This window comes from Aquarana catesbeiana, linkage group LG06, assembly GCF_042186555.1.
Source record: "Aquarana catesbeiana isolate 2022-GZ linkage group LG06, ASM4218655v1, whole genome shotgun sequence".
NCBI lineage: Eukaryota > Metazoa > Chordata > Amphibia > Anura > Ranidae > Aquarana > Aquarana catesbeiana.
This window is the reverse complement of record NC_133329.1, coordinates 92,109,878-92,126,484: the sequence shown is the minus strand read 5'-3', so window position 1 is coordinate 92,126,484 and position 16,607 is coordinate 92,109,878. Positions and strand designations below refer to the sequence as shown.

Genomic DNA, 16,607 nt, shown 5'->3' with positions numbered 1-16,607 from the left:
CTAAAGAAGAAATAAAAAAGAAAGAAGGACAGCGCCCTCTAAGTGCAGCATGTATGTTAAAAATATTTATTACAATAGATAAAAACACTCACATTTGAGTTGCTAAAAACCAGCATGTAAAGTCGTTTCATCCGCGTGCTCTCGGGGGATGTGGGTGTCACGGGCCAGTGGAGGGGTTCCTGGGATGTGAGTCCTGTAACCTGGGTCCTGGTAGCTGTTCCGGTGGTGCCGAGGGTCCTCAGAGCCTCCGGGTGGCCAGGATATCGGTCATGGATCCTCCGTGGAGCGCCGTGCTGACCTGCGTCTTCACTTCCGGGAGCGGGGTGAGGCGGGCGGTGCTTCGCGTTCGGAGCATGCGTGCTCCTTCATCAGGCTATGCCCCTCCACTGGCCCCTGACACCCACTTCCCCCGAGAGCACGCGGATGAAACGACTTTACATGCTGGTTTTTAGCAACTCAAATGTGAGTGTTTTTATCTATTGTAATAAATATTTTTAACATACATGCTGCACTTAGAGGGCGCCGTCCTTCTTTCTTTTTTATTTGTTCCAGAGCTTCTTCTAGCTTTTATAGACTGGCTGCCTTCCATTTATTCAGCATCATTTTATCCTTACATGGACTAATACCCGAACTTGTTGTGAAACATTAACTACCACCATCAAGTTCCCCCTCCCAGGAACCCCCAACCCACCCCCTTCCCCCCACCATTTTTAGTTATATGTACTCGGCTACCTCCATTGTGCGCCATATTAACCCCTTGAACATTTATAATACTGCATTGCGGCAACACTTCTTGCATGCATTGGGGAATTCTGAATGGCATCCCAACACACCTTGCTGATGGACATGCATTGCAGCACAGCAATGCACTGTGTGGTGTAGTGCCAGAAATGGGGTTTATGCACCCGTTTTATAGCTTAGGTGGCCCATTCACGTTAAGTGTGCTGCCTTAACACAATGCCCATTGACGCACAGCGACAGTGTGAAGGAGCCACAAATGTTTCCTTGGAAATGAAAAGAAAGCTAAACAGTCTTACATGTGTAGGAGGCACCAGACACCTCTGTCTAATGTTTCCTGGTTGATAAACTCAATGAGAGAGGTTTGAAGACCTTGTCCAATTGCTATTTATTTTTTCTACTGAGCACCAGGAGTAGTGTCTGGCTATTCTTCCACACTCCACAGGCATAAACATATATGCACAGTAAATAACCAGCATTATTGATTATTATTTGGAAAGTTGTCTGAGAGACCAACCTCCGGGAGTTTGGCCTGTGCCTACAGATTTTACCCATGCAGATATATGGCCAGCTTTACAGCAGGCCTTGTCACAAAGGTATAAATACTTCAATGTCCTAACATTTTAATGGGATCTGCCTGGGGGACGGCGTTTAATAATCAGCAGATACTTCAAACTATCTGAAATACATATTTTACTATTGTGGTTAAGGATCTGGTTGTACTGTTGCAACCCCTCTATGAATAGTAGGATTGAACTCCAGAACTGATTTGGATTCTTGCATGAATATTTAGCCCTTTGGCTTTGAAGCTCTTTGCTTCTGATGTAAAAAGAAGTGGAGGACTATAGTGGAGATTTATTATACCTTTTTAGCCTACTATCTTCACATTCCTCAGCTGTCCCCTTCTGGATTTGAGAATTTCCACTCCAGCAAACTGTATTGGAAACTTTGGATTTTACACTACTAGGTTTTCCTATATGGATATTGTTCACATGTCCTCCTGAGGAAGATGTTTGAAGCATTCAAAACTAGTTGAGCTAACGTGGATGTTGAATTGAAATAAGATTTGTGACCTTCACTTTGCAAACACTGGCTATGGTGATTACATACAATTTTAATATGTGTATAATAAACTTTATAATTTTATGAATTAACTTTTTGGTAACCCGTTCTATATGCCCAGAAAAAAAATCCATTGCTATAAAAATTTTTCTCTTTTACATGTATTTGAGGATGTGGGCATATAGGACAGAGAAACGGCATCCTTTTCTACCAATTTCCTGAATTTTCCTGAAATTTTAAGGCACATTTCAAGTGGCAAATGCTAGAATAAATATTGAAACTCACTTTAATAATACCTAGTTATTATATTAGTGGGTCTATGTGAACCAAGTAAACCTTAACTGGCTTCAAATTTGCCGCAAGTTTAGAAGTTCAGCTACAAAAGTCCAAAGTACTTTACATTAAATGGTTCTGAGAAATACATTTAGCCCCCAACAGTTGGGGTCCACTGATCCTGATGTACAGCTGTGGCCAAAAGTTTAGAAAATGACACAAATATACATTTTCACAATGTCTGCTGCCTTTTTATGATGGCAATTTGCATATACTCCAGAATGTTATGAAGATTGATCAGATGAATTGCAATTAATTGCACATAAACTTAATCCCATAAAAACATTTCCACTGCATTTGTGAAGAAGGCTTCAGGGTGCCCAAGAAAGTCCAGCAAGTGCCAGGACCGTCTCCTACATTTGATTCAGCTGCGGGATCGGGGCACCACCAGTGCAGAACTTGCTCAGGAATCGCAGCAGACAGGTGTGAGTGCATCTGCATGCACAGTAAGGTGAAGACTTTTGGAGGATGGCCTGGTGCCAAGAAGGGCCGCAAAGAAGCCACTTCTCTCCAGGAAAAACATAAGGGACAGACTGTTTTTCTGCAAATGGTACAGGGATGGGACTGCTGAGGACTGGGGTAAAGTAATTTTCTCTGATGAATCTCCTTTCCAATTGTTTGGGGCATCCAAAAAAAACTTTTCTGGAGAAAAAAAGGTGAGCGCTACCATCAGTCCTGAGCCATGCCAAAAGTAAGGCATCCTGAGACCATTCATGTGTGGGGTGGGTTGCTTCTAAACCAAGGGAATTGGCTCACTCACAATTTTGCCTAAGAACACAGCCATAAATAAAGAATGGTACAAAGACATCCTCTGAGAGCAACCCAACCATCCAAGAACAGTTTGGTAAGTAATGCCTTTTTCAGCATGATGGAGCAGACTAAGGCAAAAGTGATAACTAAGTGGCTTTTGCGAACAAAACATTAACATTTTGGGTCCATGGCCAGGAAACTCCCCAGACCTTAATAACATTGAGAACTTGTGGTCAATCCTCAAGAGGCGGGTGAACAAAAAAAGCCCCACAAATTCTGACAAACTCCAAACATTGATTATGCAAGAATGGGCTGCCATCAGCCAGGATGTGGCCCAGAAGTTGAGTGAGTGCCAGGGAGAATTGCAGGCATCTAGAAAAAGAAGGGTCAACACTACAAATATTGACTCTTTGCATAAACTTAATGTAATTGTCATCAAAAGCCATTGACACTTATGAAATGCTTGTAATTATACTTTGGTATACCATAGTAACATCTGACAAACACTGAAGCAGCAGACTTTGTGAAAATTCATGTTTGTGTCAATTTCAAAACTTTTGGCCACAGCTTGTACTTGGGTTCTTATATTTCCTGATGAAGTTAACTTTTTGTATTCTTTTTTCTATTGATAAGGTTCTAACATTTCCATTGTTCCCCCAAAAACACATTTTTCACAATATGCACTAGTCATGAAATTCAGGAGTTATTCAGTTGGAATTACACTATATCTATATCTACAATTCCTGTAATCTGACTGGTTGCCCAGGAAAATACTTCCACTTTTTAAAAATGTCCATAATTCCAGGTTTGTTCTTGTATAGTTGAGGTCCTAATTTCTAGAAAATATACTAAAATGGTCATGCTCCGAAATCCATGTCCTTAAATCGAAGATCCTTCTGTAAAGCCATTTTGTAGTGCAGAGTCGAACCCCATATTAGATAAATAGTAATAATCTTCCTAGCAAGTCAAGCTCTCTTACCTGGGCTCAGGCAGACTCCAGACACACCAAGTTCTTATCGTGGGCTCTCTGCTCTGTGTGTTCAGATCCCGCTTTGCATGAGCTCTCAGCACAAGTCAAATGATGCACAGGATTTGAATGAGATTTGAATGTTCCACTGGGCTGGGGAGGCAGGCTGGCAGTTCTTTAAAGTGGCACTTGGAGACGGCCCTAATTGGCATGTAGGGCAGGTGTGTCAGGGTGGGCCATGTGAGGGCCTGGGGGGTGGGAGAGAGAAAGTAGGGCAACATGAGGGAATATTTCAAACCATTAAACAATTTCCTAGACAGAAATCCTTGACAATTGGCCACTGGTGCTTGAATATCTTCCGGCTCTGCCGATGGCTTAAACTAACACAGAGTTACTTGTAAGGGATCAAACGTATTCTCTCCTGGATCAGCTCCATAGGTCATTCACAGGGCTTGACAGGAGAAAATTTAAAGCTGAACTCCAGACCCCATTCATTTAAATATTCCTCAGCAATCACAAAGGATATTAACCCCTTGGTGCCGAATGCACACAAATATGCAGCCTCTCGACGTGTGGGCCTTGGCACCAAGCGGCCGCATATTTGTGTGAATTAGTGTAAATATAGCGGTGACTAGAGCGCATGTGCCATGCACGCTCCCGGCATAGTTACATAGTTAACGGAAAGATCATGCGATCGCCAGTCACGGTGGTCAAATGATCATAAACCCCACCCTGCCTCCCGACATCCTAAACCTCTTCAAAGGGCAAAGAGGCACCAGCCCCAAGAGGTTAATTTGTAAAAAAAAAAAAAAAAAAAAAAAAAAAAAAAAGGTAGTGACATCACATCTATAAAGAGAAGAGCTGTAGGAGGTGTGCAGCAGACCCCAACCACTACAGGCTGCCTGCAGAAAACTAAAGAGGGGGTATATACATGAACAGTCACCCTGCACAAGGAGAGTAAGTAGCAGTGACCGGTCCTAATTACAGGAATCTCCTGCACAATAGCAAAGTTTCAAGCCAGATTACTGCACAGATCTGGTAGAAATACACAAAGCACGCCGAGATTCATACAGGGAATACATTGTATTGTATTTAGACAATATTTGCTTTTGTTGGAGTTATCAGCTTTAACTGACGTTCATTGTACCATGACATTTTGGTCAAGTTTGTGCCCCATCGAAATGTCAAACTACATCAAAGTGTATGTAATATTTATTGCATGCATCTAACAATAACCATTTGAGTCGCAGGTGCCATTTTGAAATGGCACTGGGACAGCGGCATCATTCATTAGGCTCAAGAACTAAAATAATCATTTCCTGGGCTTGAGCTCTTGATACAGCGTACTCTATATTAGCAGAGCACTGTAAACACTCTGTGTTAATTTACTAAAACTGGAGAGTGCAAAATCTGGTGCAGCTCTGCATAGATCAGCTTCCAGTTTGTTTTTTTTGTCAAAGCTTAATTTAACAAGCTGACGTTAGTAGCTGATTGGCTACTATGCACAGCTGCACTAGATTTTGCACTCTCCAGTTTTAATAAATCAACCCTAATAATGAGTTGTGCAAGCTGTATGCCTTCACCACGCCTCTAACCTGAGAAAATGGAGCAGATGCTCTCCTAATTAAAAAAGGAACGAAAACCCCTTTGTTATTTAGGTGTGATCTGTTCTATGCTGAGTTTGTGACAGACACTGCACAGAGCATTACAGCTAAGGTTGCATGCACCAATCCCTCTGCTCATTGCCTTCCCCCTCTCTGCTCAGTTGTGTAAGGCAGGCTGGCAGTTCTTTAAAGTGGCACTTGGAGACGGCCCTAATTGGCATGTAGGGCAGGTGTGTCAGGGTGGGCCATGTGAGGGCCTGGGGGTGGGAGAGAGAAAGTAGGGCAACATGAGGGAATATTTCAAACCATTAAACAATTTCCTAGACAGAAATCCTTGACAATTGGCCACTGGTGCTTGAATATCTTCTGGCTCTGCCGATGGAGAGAGGAGGGTTGTGTCACATTTACCTGTTCAATGTTCCAGCACTGTGTCTTTCCATTCCAATGCAGCTGCAGGCTTCCCACCAATCACAGAGGGGGCGCTATCTTAAAGGGTTAGCAAGCGGATTGCTAAGTGTCCATGCTCTAGCAGCAGGACCCTCTTTTTTTTTCTCCAATAACTTTCCTATTGTTTTCCTGTGCCTCCAGTGAATCCCCAGCATTTCCTAGTGTCTTCAAGGATTTCAGCCTTGTGTCCCAGCCTGATCCCAGTGTTCCCCCATCCTGTATCCCGCTCTAGTCATTCTGTGCACTTCTGCCTGCATCCAGCTTACCTTCACTTTCTTGCTCTTCAGTCTAATTTACTTCTCTGAACCAGTGTGTTTAGCCTGTGAGCCCCAGCCAGCCTCGTTATCTGCACACCCAATTTGGACCCTAACAAACTAGAAATAAGGACTATAGCGGTACCCAATTTTTGTAAAAAGTATCAAAAAATATTTATTATATAATAAAAATTGCACATGTATACATATAAGAAAACATACAAAACACACAAAAGCTGCACATAAAACATAACCAAAACCATCTAGTACTCCTTGAACACAGGTTCTTGGTGGCTCCCCTATGCTGGAGCACAGTGAGTTGCTGTAATTTCGATGCAATTTGCGTTTCACAGGAGATAGCCCGCTTTTTCAGAAAAGGTTTTAGCAAGAACACTCGTGGTTAATAGTCAAAAACATCAAAATAGAAACACATTGAGAGGTCCTCCTACACATGGTCATTGTCAACCATATAATGCCACAGAACGTTCCTCTTCGTTTTCCAAGATAGTCGTTAGTGTAATTGGAACTAGGTATCCATAGTCAAATCGTATAGTGTACACCTAGTGGTATGCAAGGTATATTAGGTAGGTAAAGAGGTACCCATCGGGTCGGTCCTCAGATCAACGTGGAGTGAGATAGATTCCACCATAGGGGAGCCACCAAGAACCTGTATTCAAGGATACTAGATGGTTTTGGTTATGTTTTATGTGCAGCTTTTGTGTGGTTTTTATGTTTTTTGATATGTATACATGTGCAATTTTTATTATATAATAAATATTTTTTTAAACTTTTTACAAAAATTGGGTACCGCTATAGTCCTTATAATTAGTTTGTTAGGGTCCATATTTTGTATATCATTGATTATAGGACGAGGTACCAGACCTATATGGTCTACCAAGTGGAGGGTCTCTCATTGAGGCCTTCCTCCCAATTTCCTATTTTCACATCTGCACACTCAGTCTGTGGTTCTCGTTAGTGTCTCTGTGTCTTCCTTGTTCCGATGCCCCAGTACTGCAAGGGCGTTTTTGCCTGCTCTCAGTTGTGGCCTGCTCAGGTGAGCCGGAGGACCCCAATATGGGCATTGTCTCCACCTGCAGGAGCACTGGTGAAAACCAGGTGCTAACCTTTATTTTATGCCTCAGTCCTTCTCAGGGCTCTCATTACTGCTAAGCAGGCATGCAGAACACTCTGTGTTGTCTCTGGCTTTCACCATGATCTCCCCAGTTGCCACAAGTAGTCCTGGTCAGTTACTCTGCCCCTAGTGGAAGCGGATTTCCAAGTCCAGTTCTTGACGGGTCCAATCTAGTGGGGCTCTGCGGCAGTTTTCTACATTAAAATCTACCACTATCCTCCTGTTAAGTAGGAGCAGAAGACCTTAAGACCCCTTTCACACTGGGGCGGTTTGCAGGCGGTATTGCGCTAAAAATACCGCCTGCAAACCGCCCCTAAACAGCCTCCGCTGTTTGTTCAGTGTGAAAACCCGAGGGCTTTCACACTGAAGCGGTGCGCAGGCAGGGCGGTGAAAAAAGTCCTGCAAACCGCTTTTTTGGAGCGGTGAAGGAGCGGTGTATTCACCGCTCCTTCACCGCTCCTGCCCATTGAAATCAATGGGACAGCGCAGCTATACCGTGGCAATACCGCAGCTATAGCCGCGCTGTACGAGGGATTTTAACCCTTTTTTGGCCGCCAGCGGGGGTTAAAACCGCACCGCTAGCGGCCGAATACAGCTACAAGAACGACGGTACAGCAGCGCTAAAAATAGCGCTGTTGTACCGCCGACGCCCCAAACTCCCCAGTGTGAAAGGGGTCTAAGAGCGCATGCACCACTGACATCAGCGGCTGCATGCAGGGTGAATATTTAGGAGAGATTAATTTTACCTACAGGTAAGACTTATTATAGGCTTACTTGTAGGTAAAAATAACAAAAGCATGGTTTACAACCACTTTAAGATGTTCATGTGAGATAAAAGGGGCCTCAGATAGCTTCTAGACCACCATCCTGTGGATTTAGGTATGCTTTTTTGTATTAACTATAAAGACTGGGCTAATAAATACATGATCAATAAACCAGCCTTTCTCAATCTTTTTACTTCAGAGGAACCCTTAAATGTTTTTTTTTTCTTGGGGAACCCCTGCTAAAACCAACTCATTGGGACGGATTTTTCATACATTGATTGCCAGTGGGTAGCATGCTACCCTTATGCCCCATACACACAATCCGAAAATAAGTAGACGGATCTTCTGTTTTTTTTTTTTTTTTTGCATGCTAGTCGTATATCGAACATGAAGAGTTTACTAAAGTTATGAAAATACTCGTACGACAGAATAAAAGATCGGAAGTGATGTAATGTGTTGTAGTGTATTTGTATTGTATTTTCGGACAACAACTGTACTGATTAATCGAAAATCATACTGGTATCGTATGAGAAAAATGTTCATGTTTCTCCGATCGGATAATATCGGATGAACTGTCATGATCGGCTCTTGAAAGCTCTTTACTAACTATCCCATTATTGCACGTTAGTGTAGAAAGCGGAATTTTTCGTCAGATTTTCGGATCGTGTGTACGGGCCATAACAGGCAGCTGGCTCTTCCAAGTGGCGTTGGCCCCAGGACTATGCAGGCAGCATCAGATGGGAGGTCAATCAGACACAGCTCAAGGAACCCCTAGCAACCTCTGCAGGAATTCAAGCTGGGAATGGCAACTGTAGACTAATCATCATTATCCATAATTGGTGGAATCATGAGACATTTGACATATTCCTACAGCCTTGGAGGTAGGTATGCTTGTAAAGGTTACAAGTGATGTAATGCACCTATAAGCAGGATTGACACGCAGATTTAAAAAATGCCTTATTAGACCACTAAGGGCAGTCTCATTTATTGATTGTGTTGTTACCAGACTGCAGCCCCACTAGAGCATCACAATGCAAATTCTCTTATTAGATTTCCATCTGTTGTAACCCCTCCCCCTCTCTGGAGGCAATCGGCATCATTGCATACTACTACAAAGCCCTGTTTACCGACACAGAGCACTGCAACCAGATGCTAGTAACCCTTCAGTTGAGGTCTGTTTGGTATTAGAGAAGACTTGTCCTAAAAAATTCCTGCTTTACACAAATCATAAGGCACGTCACCATTTATATATATATATATATATTTTTTTTTTTTTTTTGTTTAAAAAAAAATGTAATATTGTATTTCATGAACAAAAAAAACAAAAAAAAACTGCTCCTAGGGAGGCTAGGTATGATGGGTATGATGGATAGTGGCTACCAGGAGCATTGTGGGTATTTCAAGTCAATAGACAAGTCCTGTGGGATAGAATTCAAAGTGAGATAAGAGGTTCACAACCAGAAAGTATACTAGAGCTTGTATATGTAATGTGCAAATACAGCTCAGCATGCATATGTATATCATTATAGGTCATATAGAATAACAAGATCCTCCCATGCTCTTCTCCAGAGCCTCTCCCATCATGTGGAACTCACTAACCCCAATCTGTCCGACTATCTCCTACTCTGTCCACTTTTAGGTGAGCCCGGAAAACTCATCTCTTCAGGGAAGCCTATCCTGTCTTCAGCTAACAACGGAATCTTCAATTTCTCCAATCAGTTCATCCCTCACAGGTATTACCGTTTGTTCCACCAGCCCCTCCCTATTAGATTGTAAGCTTGCAGGAGCAGGGCCCTCCTAACCCTCTTGTATTGTATTGTTGCTGTGTTGTCTCCTTCTATATTGTAAATAGCTGCGCACACTGTTGGCGCTATATAAATCCTGTATAACGATTTTTAAAAAGATCCTTTTCACCCCTAAAATCCCTGGAGTCTCTCAATTTCCCTTCATGATATACAAATCTTTCATTGTTTCCTCTCAACCACCAGAGGCCGGCGCTCTTCCTTGTATAGCTGCCTGGTGTCCTGTTATTGGCCACCAATCCCTGTATTTTGTATGTACTAACAGCAGTGGATGTGTATATTGTTTTGGCTGTTACTTAAAGCGGGGTTCCCCCCTAATTTACCACATTGGCTGCAACGATTGCCGACCGCATCCCCAATCATTTTCCGATAGATTTTTTTTCCAGTCCCCCCCCCCCTCAACTACCTTTTGTTGAGAGAAAAGGCTGCACTTCCATCCATCCTCGTTGCGGTGAGATAGGTCATTTCCCATTTTTCCATTGGCTCCTGGAATAGCATCAATCCCAGGAGTCAATGGGCGTCCCCCACCGCTAGTATCACGTTTTACCTGCTGTACACACAGTGGGCCGTGATTCATTCCAACTGCACATGCGTGAGATCGGGAGGTGCATGCTGGGTAACCAGCTGCACCCAATCCCAGAAGAGAGTCCCAGCGGGCTTCAGATGCCCACCATCAGGATGGCTGCTTGCTGGATGCGGAGTTTAAAGTAAGTCCTAATACATGCACAAAGGCGGAAACTCTATAATATACTGCAGATGCCAATTTTTAATGTGCCAGCGGCGACTATCACGGGGCTTATTTAAAAAAACAAAAAGGGACGGAAGTTCACTTTAAAGGTTAACAACAGTTACAGTTAATGCATAGAGCTAATTATTTTATTACACATGCAGCACCCTCCTACATAGGTGCTAGGATCAGTAAACGCCCGTACACATGATAAGAAAATTAGAAATAAATTTGACAAACGATCTGCCGATTTTCAGATTGTTAGTACGGTACTTTCGACAGCCAATTCCAAATTTCCAGACGATAAAAACTAAATGTGCAGGCTATAAAATTTTTACCATACGTGAACACAACGTCCGATTTCCTTTTAACTAGTACAGTTTGTGTCTGAAAAAAAAATCTTAAGAGCAAGACTACGAATGCTCATAAACGAAAGAATGTTGAGTAAGCATTTCACTTTTAATATGAGACTAGCAGGCAACAAAAGACGAAAGTTCGTCCGATAATCTGATCGTGTGTACGAGGCTTTAGATTTAGTGATGACTCACACTATTGCGAATTGGATGCGTTTCTCTGCATCCAATTCGCATAGCAGGAGCCTTTGACCGGCTCTCTATGGAGTCGGTTTCACACATCTCCGCAGCAGATTCAGTGCGAATTGCACAGGACCCCTGTGCATCTTTTGGTCCATTTCACTGCGTGTTCCAGTGTGAACCCAGCCTGAAGCTGTGTGCGTTTTGGTTAGGAAAATTTAGCTTGCTCACTGCATTCTGTGCAGCTGCCGTTGATTAGTTAGGTCTGCTCAGTGTTTTCAGCTGCTGTTAGTCTGTTTATTCCCTCTACTGTCTAGGAAAACAGAGAACTCTCTGGATCATAGGTGTGGCGCTATACAGATGGCAGCATGAATATTTATATAGCCCTGGCCTATCCCAGGGAGCAGGGCCCTGATGGCATGTTGGGTAACTGTATATATTCTCTGAGCACACACAGGGCTCTAGGTCTTTTCCTGCAGAGGATCAGTCCAGCCTTGGGGGCTTGCTGCCACAATCTTGCTGTTCGTGAGCCCTCAGATGGACAACCTGAAGGCCTGAATGTTGAAGCTGCGGAGAGCTGACCGAGGGGCTGTCTGATGAAGATCTAGTCCAGAGGTAGCCAACCTTGGCACTTCAGCTGTGGTGAAACTACAAATCCCATCATGCCTCTGCCTCTAGGAGTCATGCCTGTGATTGTCAGGGTCTTGCAATGTCTCATGGGACTTGTAGTTTCACCACAGCTGGAGGGCCGAGGTTGCCTACCCCTGATCTAGTCTGATATTACTGGAGGAAAGTGTCGCTTGGAAGTTGGAAGGAGGCAACCAGCTTTCCCTGGACATTTTGTGAGTACAGACTGCTGTGAGAGATCTTAGGGACTATGGGGCTTCTGCCACCCCTCTTGTACTAGAGAGTCAGCTGTGTGTTTGCTAAAGGGAAAATTGGCTGGTGTCCTGAAGAGCTTAATTTATTTAATTTATTGTGAAGGGATTCTGCTCTTATTGCTCTAAAGAAAGAAGCCCGTATTTAACTGCTTCTATTGCAAAGCCAAGTCCACAGTTTGCTATATGCAAGGACTTCTGCTTCAGCTTTACAGAAAGGAGTAAATTGTCCTCAACTTGTACATAGCTTCTGTTTTTGGAGTATCCCACTCAATTCCCCCAACCCCATCCAAGTTCTCCAAAAAAAACCCAACAAAAACACCCCTAGACTTGTTATTGAAGAAAAATGTCGCTGAGACCATGCGCCTGGATGCAAGCTAATAGGGAAGAACCTGGACAAATTTCCAGCGGCTCCTACAGGAGTGAGCACTACATACTTATAGCAGCACCATCTTGAATGTAAACGCATTTTAGGGTGTGTACTGCAAGTATGATTTTGTAAGGACTACATACATGTCGGCCATTAGGTTTTAAGTTTGTTCTTGCATCTAAACTGAAACACCACGCAAATACCACAATTGCATGTGTTTCCATTCGCTTGAATGGGGCTTGTTCGGCAGCAGTCGTATAATATGACAGGAGTGATCATTTTTGCTACAGGTGCAAAGTATTGTCACATTTTAATGGTCATGTTATAATAAAGATTACAGAAGAATTTCCAGAGTTGCCGGCGTTTTTGTTTTTTATTTGCAAAGCATTGTTACCGTGGCTTGTGAACCCTCACGCCCGCTACCTCTGCAGCTTAAGAGGGGGCATTAACCACAAGTCTGATGAACAGGATGAATTTTGATCCAGGTATGGCCAGCATAATTCACAGTATCTGTTCTTGTTCCGTATGTATTGTCTCAGCATACAGGACTGCAGTAAAGCCTAGGCATACAGCCAAGACAGCTGATTGGAGGAAAGGCACACACCCCCTCTCCTCATAGGTAGAGACTTTCAGAACTGTTCGTTTAATAGTTCAGGGCTCTGCTAATCTATTTATGGCATCCTCCCAACACAAAACTCCTGGCTGCTTTTATCTCAATTGAGGGAGAACTTGTCAGAAGTTATCAGGCTGATAACAGAAGAACAGAGCAGGAGACAGCCATGGGACTCAGTGCTTTGAAGAGAGATAAGAAAACACTACAAATATGTGCCCAGCTCCAATTTCATAAATCGCATTTACATCCACTTTAATTGCCAGTGTGAATGTAGCCTTATTGTTCTTGTTCCTTTGTATACATGCTGCACATCCACACTTCTCTTGTTCTGTATGTTGGGTTTAGTTTCCAGTATCTGTTATTAACCAGTATGTATGGACTCTGCACAGTACCACTTCTCTTGTCCTGTATGCTGGGTGTAAATCCTAGTATCTATTCTTTTTCTGTATGTGCACAGCAAATGAAGGCCTCTTGAGCCCCTCCCTAGGGAAAGAGAGCCTTGACTGATGGGGGCATGGCTAGGTACATGACAAGGGAAACGATTGGTTGGGACAGGTGGGATGGGCCTGAGCTCAGGAAATCGTGTGCCCCAGGGAATTCTGGGTCTTTTCGGCAGAATCATTGGAAGAGCTGCCCACCCTCCCGCCCCTTTTTCCTATGGTATGTCACAGCTTGCTGCAGTTTTCTTGACCTTGCCAGCAGTTAAAGTTGCTGTAATGGGCTATGCCCTTGAATGGAAAATTGGAAGTAGGCTGTCTGTCCAGCACTTATGGTAAGGACAGGCCCCACTTCCCTCTTTTGGTTAGGTGCTCACAGTACGACTGTGACTGGCACTGGTTAAATATGTTTACATGTTATGTGTTGGAATTTAATAAAGCTGTGGCCTTGCCCTTTCCATCCTAATGGTTGTAAGTGTCTTATTTTAGTGGGGTAAAGGGCAAGGGTGGTGGGGGATTTGATCCCTTGGTGTTAAGTTAATTGGGACCTAAGCCCATTGCGCCTCAGCAGTCAAGACCTGTGTTCCAGACTTTTGTCCCTGAACGTGCAGGGCCCAAAATAGCGGTACTATGATGTGCAGTGTTCAGTCCTGTTCAGCTGCAGCCTGTCCCACCCTGGTGCACTGAACATCACGATGTACAAGGGGCCTTTCACTTCTCCTGTCCTGTATCTGTTCCTTCTTATTCTCTATGTATGGACCTTTTTTTTCCTACATTGCTGTTAACCTAAAACGAACATAAAACCTGTTCCAGGCTCTCTGCTTCGGGTCAGACGTACCTCCCAAAGGAGCTCAGAATGAGATGGTTGTAAAAGGGCAGGATTATATGCCGATTGGCAGGCTATCCCTGAACGTCACATGACCCGCCCCAGCTGTTGTCTTTGGGTACCAGATGATGGTAGCTATTACGCAGGTTTTAGAAGCACTTTAGGTTTTAGGACAGCAGGGAAGGGGAATAAAATAGGACAGATTTGGATTAGGCTTTGGGTCCACTTTGAGCAGCTCACTTTCACATGTACTCATGAAAAAAAAAAATAAAAAATTAAATGACTATGACCCAATAATCATAAGCAATTGGAAAGACGTCAGCCATCGCTTGTGGTGATCAGGCAACATAAAGGCTACTGTGCTCTTCCAACGCTTGCCAGGGCAAAACTATTTTCTAGCCAGACCAAAAACCTCTGTATGAGCAGAAGCCAATTAGCTCCGATTCCTGTGGAGTGTCCCCGGCAGACTGAATGAGAATAGGCACTACGGCTGGGCAGTGGTGCACAAGTGTGGTTCGGAGATCCCCCCATAGGGCAGACTGTGCTGTGGAAGCAGCCATAGAGGAAGAGGGACTGTCATGCTGCAAGTGTTCTGGTCTTGTCAAGCTACAGATGGCTGGCAACCCCCCTCCCCCTTATACACATGTAGAGCAATTACTAAGATATGTGTGGAGCCGTGTATTACACTGTCACTTCCAGTTAGAGGTTGTCATTCACATCGGAGCAGAGACTTTCCTGTTACACTAGTGTTGCAGAGGCAACCATGTCACCATTATTAGAGTTGGCCTGCCGTGATGGGTAAAGGCATTGGAGCAGTGAGTCTGTTATAATGCTTATGTTGACCTGTGCTGTTTTGCGGCATTTGAAGCACATATCAAATGCAATTCAGCAGATTGTCAATTACTTTAATGGCGTTGTATGCCTGACAGTTCTGAAGCTGCATCTGACCCGCTTTGTGTTGCCGTTCGTTGGACGCAGCAGGTCCTACTGAGATGCCTTTGCATTGAAGGTTCAAACACACACATCAACCCTTTGTCACCTTATGTGACACACCAGCATGCTGTCCAAACTGATTGTCATGGAGCCATCATATATTAAATGGGGGTTTTGTAAAAATAAAAATATCTACAGCAAAATCCATTATTGTCCCTTTAAATCTTGTCTGCAGAAAAAAGCAGCATTTTCTAAGCTGGTCATTGGAGACTTTTTTTTTTTTTCCCCAGCATATTTTCTGCAATTTCAGGTAAGAGACCAGCTGTGTTTATGAACACAAAGCTAAATGCTTTCAGTTGTGATTCTGCAGGGAAATCTAAAGTCACAGGACCCCCAGTTCTTACATGAAATGTGTGATAAGTATAAAGGCTTGCCGTGCAGATCTCTCCCTTTATAAATACTAGTTGCCTGGCCATCATGTTGATCCAATCATTCAGTATTCTGAGTCACGGACCCTGATCCCATGCTGCCATTTCTGTTCTGCATGCTTGTTTTAGCTTGGGGTCTAAATAAAAAAAAAAAAGTACTCAAACCAGAGGCAGCTAGGTGAGGAGGTCACCATTGGCAGCCACCAAAATTTTCATTTATAGGTCCCCTTTAACCACTTAAGGACCGAGCCTCTTTTTGAGATTTGTTGTTTACAAGTTAAAAACTGTTTTTTTTTTTGCTAGAAAATTACTTAGAACCCCCAAACATTATACATTTTTTTTTCTAACATTCTAGAGAATATAATGGCGGTCGTTGCAATACTTTGTCACACCGTATTTGCGCAGCGGTCTTACAAGCGCACTTTTTTTTTGGAAAAAATACACTTTTTTGAATTAAAAAATAAGACAACAGTAAAGTTAGCCCAATTTTTTTTATATTGTGGAAGATAATGTTACACCGAGTAAATTGATACCCAACATTTACTTTTACCCTTAAAAATCTCCATAGGTGACGTTTATACAATTCTACAGGTTGCATGTTTTAAGTTACAGAGGAGATCTAGGGCTATAATTATTGCTATCGCTCTAAAGATCGCGGCAATACTTCACATGTGTGGTTTGAACACCGGTATCATATGCGGGCACTACTCACGTATGCATTCGCTTCTGCACGTGAGCTTGGCGGGACAGGGTGCGCTTAAAAAAAAAAATTCTTATTTATTTTACCTTTTATTTTTACACTGTTTAAAAAAAAAGCATTACACGACCTCTTAAATATGAGATCTGGGGTCAAAAAGACGTCAGATCTCATATTTACACTTAAATGCAATTAAATAAAAATAAAAAAAATTGTCATTTAAAAAAATAATTTTAAAAAATGGCCCTTTAAGAGCTATGGGTGGAAGTGACGCTTTGACGTCCCTTCCGCCCTGCATTGCTATAGAGACGG

At 43.1% G+C, this 16,607-nt stretch overlaps 1 protein-coding gene across 3 annotated transcripts in view; it reads right to left on the bottom strand.

Moving 5' to 3' along the window:
* The window catches only part of GNG13 (G protein subunit gamma 13), a 52,091-nt gene that overhangs the window by 8,359 nt on the left and 27,125 nt on the right, over positions 1 to 16,607 (bottom strand). The window contains exon 1 of one of the 3 annotated variants that reach the window (XM_073636427.1): positions 3,863 to 4,120. The exons of the other annotated variants lie outside the window; for them this stretch is intronic. The gene's annotated coding sequence lies outside the window, so the exon portion shown is untranslated. Of the gene's footprint in view, positions 1 to 3,862; positions 4,121 to 16,607 lie in introns of those variants that run through there. 3 annotated transcript variants of the gene reach the window in all.